The sequence below is a fragment of the Arachis stenosperma genome, chromosome 1, assembly GCF_014773155.1.
Source record: "Arachis stenosperma cultivar V10309 chromosome 1, arast.V10309.gnm1.PFL2, whole genome shotgun sequence".
NCBI lineage: Eukaryota > Viridiplantae > Streptophyta > Magnoliopsida > Fabales > Fabaceae > Arachis > Arachis stenosperma.
In genome coordinates this window covers 27,775,166-27,782,186 of record NC_080377.1, presented here as the reverse complement: position 1 = coordinate 27,782,186, position 7,021 = coordinate 27,775,166, and the positions used below count along the sequence as shown (strand labels likewise).

Below are 7,021 nucleotides of genomic sequence, written 5' to 3'. Positions count from 1 at the left end.
GGCATTCAGAGCATCAATTTCAAGAACTCCTTTCTTCTGAGGTACCCCATTATTCACGGAATTCCTCTCAGAGGTGTACATAAACTGGTTGTTTGCAACCATGTCAATGAGTTCTTGAGCCTCTTCAGGCGTTTTCTTCAGGTGAATAGATCCACCTGCAGAATGGTCCAATGACATTTTCGAAAATTCAGAGAGACCATAATAGAATATATCTAATATGGTCCATTCTGAGAACATGTCAGATGGACATCTCTTGGTCAACTGCTTGTATCTTTCCCAAGCTTCATAGAGGGATTCACCATCTTTTTGTTTGAAGGTTTGAACATCCACTCTCAGCTTGCTCAGCTTTTGAGGAGGAAAGAATTTATCTAAGAATGCAGTGACAAGCTTATCCCATGAGTCCAGGCTATCCTTGGGTTGTGAATCCAACCATACTCTAGCTCTGTCTCTTACAGCAAAAGGGAAAAGCAAGAGTCTGTAGACTTCAGGATTAACTCCATTTGTCTTTACAGTGTCACAGATCTGCAAGAACTCAGTTAAAAACTGGTAAGGATCTTCAGATGGAAGTCCATAAAATTTGCAGTTTTGTTGCATTAAAGCAACTAGTTGAGGCTTAAGCTCAAAATCATTGGCTCCAATGGCAGGAATGGAGATGCTTCTTCCATCAAACTTGGACGTTGGCTTTGTGAAGTCACCAAGCATTCTCCTTGCATTATTATTATTATTTTCTTCTGCCATGTCCTTCTCTTGTTCGAAAATTTCTGAAAGGTTGTTTCTCTTAAAGATGTTTTTGGGTTGTTGTAATTTAGCTTCTCTTAATCTTCTCTTCAGAGTCCTTTCAGGTTCTGGATCAACTTCAACAAGAGTGCCTTTATCCATGTTCCTGCTCATATGAGAGAGAAGAAAACAAGAAAAGAAAAAGGAATCCTCTATGTCACAGTATAGAGATTCCTTTATGTTAGTAGAAAAAGAAAGGGGTAGAAGAATGGGGATGGAAGGTTTCGGATTTATGGAGGAAGAGAGGTGAAGAGAAGTGTTAGTAATTAATTAATTAAATAGAAGAGGAGAAGAGAAGGAAGAATTCGAAAATAAATTTGAAAAGATGGTTAGTGATTTTCGAAAATTAAAGATAAAATGTAATTAAAATTAAAACATGAAACAATTAATTAATTAAAAAGAATTTTTGAAAAAGGAGGGAGATATTTTCGAAAATAGAAGAGAGAGAAGTAGTTAGGTGGTTTTGAAAAAGATAAGAAACAAACAAAAAGTTAGTTAGTTGATTGAAAAAGATTTGAAATCAAATTTTGAAAAAGATAAGAAGATAGGAAGTTAGATAAGATATTTTAAAATCAAAATTTTGAAAAATGATAAAATTTTTGAAAAAGATAAAATAAAAGATAAAAAAGATTTAATTTAGAAATTTTTGAAATTATTTACTTCACTAACAAGAAACTACAAGATAAGATTCTAGAACTTAAAAATTGAACCTTTCTTAACAAGAAAGTAACAAACTTCAAATTTTTGAACCAATCACATTAATTATTAGTGAATTTTCGAAAATTACATATAAAGATAAGAAAAAGATTTTGAAAATAATTTGAAAAAGATTTTTGAAATTTTCGAAAAATAGGAAAAAAAATGAAAAAGATATGATTTTTGAAAAAGATTTTGAAAAGATAAGATTTTTAAAATTGAAATTTTGACTTGACTTGTAAGAAACAACTAATTTTGAAAATTTTTGACCAAGTCAACCCAAAATTTCGAAATTTTGGAGGGAAATAAGGAAAAGATATTTTTTATTTTTAAAATTTTTAAAGAAAAACACAAAAATGACCCAAAACATGAAAATTTTGGATCAAGACTCAAGATGCATGCAAGAATGCTATGAATGTCAAGATGAACACCAAGAACACTATGAAGATCATGATGAACATCAAGAACATAATTTTGAAAACTTTTTGATGCAAAGAAAACATGCAGGACACCAAACTTAGAAATTTTTAATGCATGAAAAATATGAATGCAAAAATGCACATGAAAAACAAGAAAAGACATAAAACAAGAAATCATCAAGATCAAACAAGAGGACTTTATCAAGAACAACTTGAAGATCATGAAGAACACTATGAATTCATGAGATTTTCGAAAAAAATGCAAGAAAAGATTTTAAAGCATGCAATTGACACCAGACTTAAAAATTAACACAAGACTCAAACAAGAAACACAAAATATTTTTGGTTTTTATGATTTTCTAATTTTTTTGGATTTTTATTATTATTTTTCGAAAATAAAGTTTAAAAACACGAAAAATAAAAAGAAAAATTTTGAAAAAGATTTTTGAAAAGAAAATTACCTAATCTGAGCAACAAGATGAACCGTCAGTTGTCCATACTCGAACAATTCCCAGCAACGGCGCCAAAAACTTGGTGGACGAAATTGTGATTCAACATTCTTAAGTTGTATAAATTTTATTCTATCTTTTGAGCTTTGACATATACCCTTAGGGTACTGTTTATTTTCTTCACAACTCCGTTCAACTAACCAGCAAGTGTACTGGGTCGTCCAAGTAATAACCTTACGTGAGTAAGGGTCGAATCCACAGAGATTGTTGGTATGAAGCAAGCTATGGTCACCTTGCAAATCTCAGTTAGGCGGATTAAATATTGATTTATGGGTTTCGAAAATAGAAAGAAATAAATAATAAAAAGGGATAGAAATACTTATGTAGATTCATTGGTAGGAATTTCAGATAAGCGGAATGGAGATGCTGTAGAGCTCTCGGACGCTGCTCTCCTATTCCTTCTACTCAATCCTTCTTACTCCTTTCCATGGCAGCTTTGTATAGGGGTTCACCATCAGCTGTGGCTACTTTCATCCTCTCGGGGAAATATCCTATGCGGCTGTCACTCGCACAGCTAACCAGTCTGGAGGCATCACCCATGGCTGATGGCTACATCCCATCCTCGCAGTGAAAGCTAATGCTCACGCACTCTGTCACAGTACGGCCAATCACCGGTTGGTTCCCTCCCCTACTGGAATAGAATCCATTGATTCTTTTGCGTTGTCACTACGCCCAGCAGGTTACAAGTTTGAAGCACGTCACAGTCATTCATTACCGGAATCCTACTCGGACACCACAGACAAGGTAGACTTTCCGGATTCCCAGGATCCTACTCGGAACACCACAGACAAGGTTGGACTTTCCGGATCCTCATAAATGCCGCCATCCATCTAGCTTATACCACGAAGATTCTGTTGGGGAATCTAAGAGATATACATTCAAGCTTGTGTTGCATGTAGAACGGAAGTGGTTGTCAATCACGCGCGTTCATAAGTGAGAATGATGATGAGGGTTATCTAACTCATCACATTCATCATGTTCTTGGGTACGAATGAATATCTTGGAATAAGAATAAAAGAGGAATTGAATAAAAGAAAATAGAACTTCATTAATCTTTGAGGTACAGCAGAGCTCCACACCCTTAATCTATGGTGTGCAGAAACTCCACCGTTGAAAATACATAAGTGAAAGAGGTTCAGGCATGGCCGAATGGCCAGCCCCCTAAACCGTGATCAATGATCTCCTAAGATGAAGAATAAAACAAAACTGAGACCAAAGATGTCTAATACAATAGTTAAATGTCCTATTTATACTAGACTAGCTCCTAGGGTTTACATGAGTAAGTAATTGATGCATAAATCCACTTCCGGGGCCCACTTGGTGTGTGCTTGGGCTGAGCTTGATCAATCCACGAGCTAAGGCATTTCTTGGCGTTGAACTTTGAGTTATGACGTGTTTTGGGCGTTCAACTCCGGATCATGACGTTTTTCTGGCGTTTAACTCCAGACAGCAGCATGAACTTGGCGTTCAACGCCAAGTTACGTCGTCATTCTTCGAATAAAGCATGGACTATTATATATTGCTGGAAAGCCCTGGATGTCTACTTTCCAACGCCGTTAAGAGCGCGCCATTTGAAGTTCTGTAGCTCCAGAAAATCCATTTCGAGTGCAGGGAGGTCAGAATCCAACAGCATCAGCAGTCCTTTTGTCAGCCTTTTTCAAAGTTTTGCTCAGATCCCTCAATTTCAGTCAGAATTTACCTGAAATCACAGAAAAACACACAAACTCATAGTAAAGTCCAGAAATGTGAATTTAACATAAAAACTAAGGAAAACATCCCTAAAAGTAGCTTAAACTTATTAAAAACTATATAAAAACAATGCCAAAAAGCGTATAAATTATCCGCTCATCAACAAGCAAACAAGGCTTGAATGTTTATCTATTGGATTCCTTAATCGGAATCTTCGTGGTATAAGCTAGAATTGATGGGGCATTCAAGAGAATCTGGAAGGTCTAAACCTTGTCTGTGGTATTCTGAGTAGGATTCAATGATTGAATGACTGTGACGAGCTTCAAACTCCTGAAGGCTAGGCGTTAGTGACAGACGCAAAAGAATCAATGGATTCTACTCCAACCTGATGGAGAACCGACAGATGAATAGCCGTGCCGTGACAGGGTGCGTTGAACATTTTCACTGAGAGGACGGAACTGTAGCCACTGACAACGGTGATGCCCAACATACAGCTTGCCATAAAAAGGAGTAAGAAGGATTGGATGAAGACAGTAGGAAAGCAGAGAGACGGAAGGGACAAAGCATCTCCATTCGCTTATCTGAAGTTCTCACCAATGAATTACATAAGTATCTCTATCTTTACTTTATGCTTTATTCATATATCATTCATAACCATTTGAATCTGCATGACTGAGATTTACAAGGTGACCATAGCTTGCTTCATACCAACAATCTCTGTGGGATCGACCCTTACTCCCGTAAGGTTTATTACTTGGACGACCCAGTGCACTTGCTGGTTAGTTGTGCAAAGTTGTGATAAAGAGTTGAGATTGCAATTGAGCGTACCATGTTGATGGCGCCATTGACGATCACAATTTCGTGCACCAAGTTTTTGGCGCTGTTGCCGGGGATTGTTTCGAGTATGGACAACTGATGGTTCATCTTGTTGCTTAGCTTAGGTATTTTTCTTCAGAGTTCTTAAGAATGAATTCTAGTATTTCAAGGTGATGTTCTTATCATCACCAAAGCTGATTGATTCTCATCAATTTAGCTCTTGAATGCAATGTCCTGCTGAAGCTTTAGACTAACATTGCATGATTCCTGGAATTCTCATTAAGAATTTTGATATCTTTATTTTCTTTTCCACTTAATTTTCGAAAAATCCAAAAAAATTTACAAAATCATAAAAACCAAAAATATTGTATGTTAAGTCTAGTGTCTCATTTTAAGTTTGGTGTCAATTGCATGTTTCTGTTCTTCTTGCATTCATTCATGTGTCTTCATTAATCTTCAAGTTGTTCTTGATGATTTTTTTGTTCTGATCTTTAAATTCTCTTGTCTTGAGTGTTTTGTTGTTTCTCATATGCATTCTCATTTATTAGTGTCAGTAGTATACAAACTTCTAAGTTTGGTGTCTTGTATGCATTGTTTATTTGATTTTAGTTGCATTGTGTCTATTCCTCAGTATAAAAAATCCAAAAATATTTTTAATTTGTGTCTTTTCAAGTCAATAATACAGAGAATTGAAGATTTAGAACATACAGCAGAGGAATTACACAGAAAAAGCTGGACGTTCAAAACGCCCAGTGAAGAAGGCAAACTGGCGTTTAAACGCCAGCCAGGATGCCTGGCTGGGCGTTTAACGCCCAAAAGGGTAGTGCTTTGGGCGTTAAACACCAGAATGTGCACCATTCTGGGCGTTTAACGCCAGGATGGCACAAGAGGGAAGATTCTGTTTTCAATTCAGATTTTTTTCAAGTTTTCAAAATTTTTCAAAATCAAATCTTTTTCAAATCATATCTTTTCAATCAAATCTTTTTCAAAATCAATTTCTTTCCATTTTCAAAAATACTTGCTATCAATTAATGATTTGATTCAACACTTCAAGTATGTTGCCTTTTCTGTTGAGAAAGGTTTAATGTTTGAATCATATCTTTTCTTGTTAGCCAAGTCATTAATTTTTAAAATCAAATCTTTTTAAATTGTTTTTCAAATCATATCTTCTCAATCACATCTTTTTAAAACCATAACTTTTCAATCATATCTTCTTAATCATATCTTTTTCAAAATAGTTTTCAATCATATCTTTTTTATTTCTAATTTCAAAATCTTTTTCAAAAATCACTTGATTTCTTTTCCACTCTTAGTTTTCGAAAATCAATTAAAGTTTTTCAAAATGTTTTTAAAATCTTTTTAATTTATTTTCGAAAATTCCTTCCCCTCTTCTCACATCCTTCTATTTATGGACTAACACTATTCCTCAAGGAACAATTCGAACTCCATCTCTCTTGATAAGTTCGAATTCTTCTACTTCTTCCTTCTATTTTTCTTTTCCTCTGACACCTCAAGGAATCTCTATACTGTGACATAGACGATTCCATATTTTCTTGTTCTCTTCTCTTTCATATGAGCAGGAGCAAAGACAAAAGCATTCTTGTTGAGGCTGACCCTGAACCTGAAAGGACCTTAAAGCGAAAGCTAAGAGAAGCTAAGGCACAACTCTCTGTAGAGGACCTAACAGAAATCTTCAAAGAAGAAGAACCCATGGCAGCCGAAAACAACAACAATGCCAACAATGCAAGGAAGGTGCTAGGTGACTTCACTGCACCTACTCCCGACTTCTATGGGAGAAGCATCTCTATCCCTGTCATTGGAGCAAACAACTTTGAGCTTAAGCCTCAATTAGTTTCTCTAATGCAACAGAATTGCAAGTTCCATGGACTTCCATTGGAAGATCCTCATCAGTTTTTAGCTGAATTCTTGCAAATCTGTGACACTGTCAAGACTAATGGGGTTGACCCTGAGGTCTACAGACTTATGCTATTCCCTTTTGCTGTAAGAGACAGAGCTAGGATATGGTTGGACTCACAACCTAAAGAAAACCTGAACTCTTGGGAAAAGCTAGTCAATGCCTTCTTGGCAAAGTTCTTTCCACCTCAAAAATTGAGT

At 35.8% G+C, this 7,021-nt stretch overlaps 1 non-coding gene across 1 annotated transcript; it reads left to right on the top strand.

Annotated features, from left to right (window-relative positions):
• The first annotated feature begins 235 nt into the window (after positions 1–235).
• LOC130950870 (small nucleolar RNA R71) lies at positions 236–339 on the top strand. The gene has a single exon (XR_009073757.1). It is a non-coding gene; the product is annotated as a small nucleolar RNA R71 (small nucleolar RNA).
• Positions 340–7,021: the final 6,682 nt, after the last annotated feature.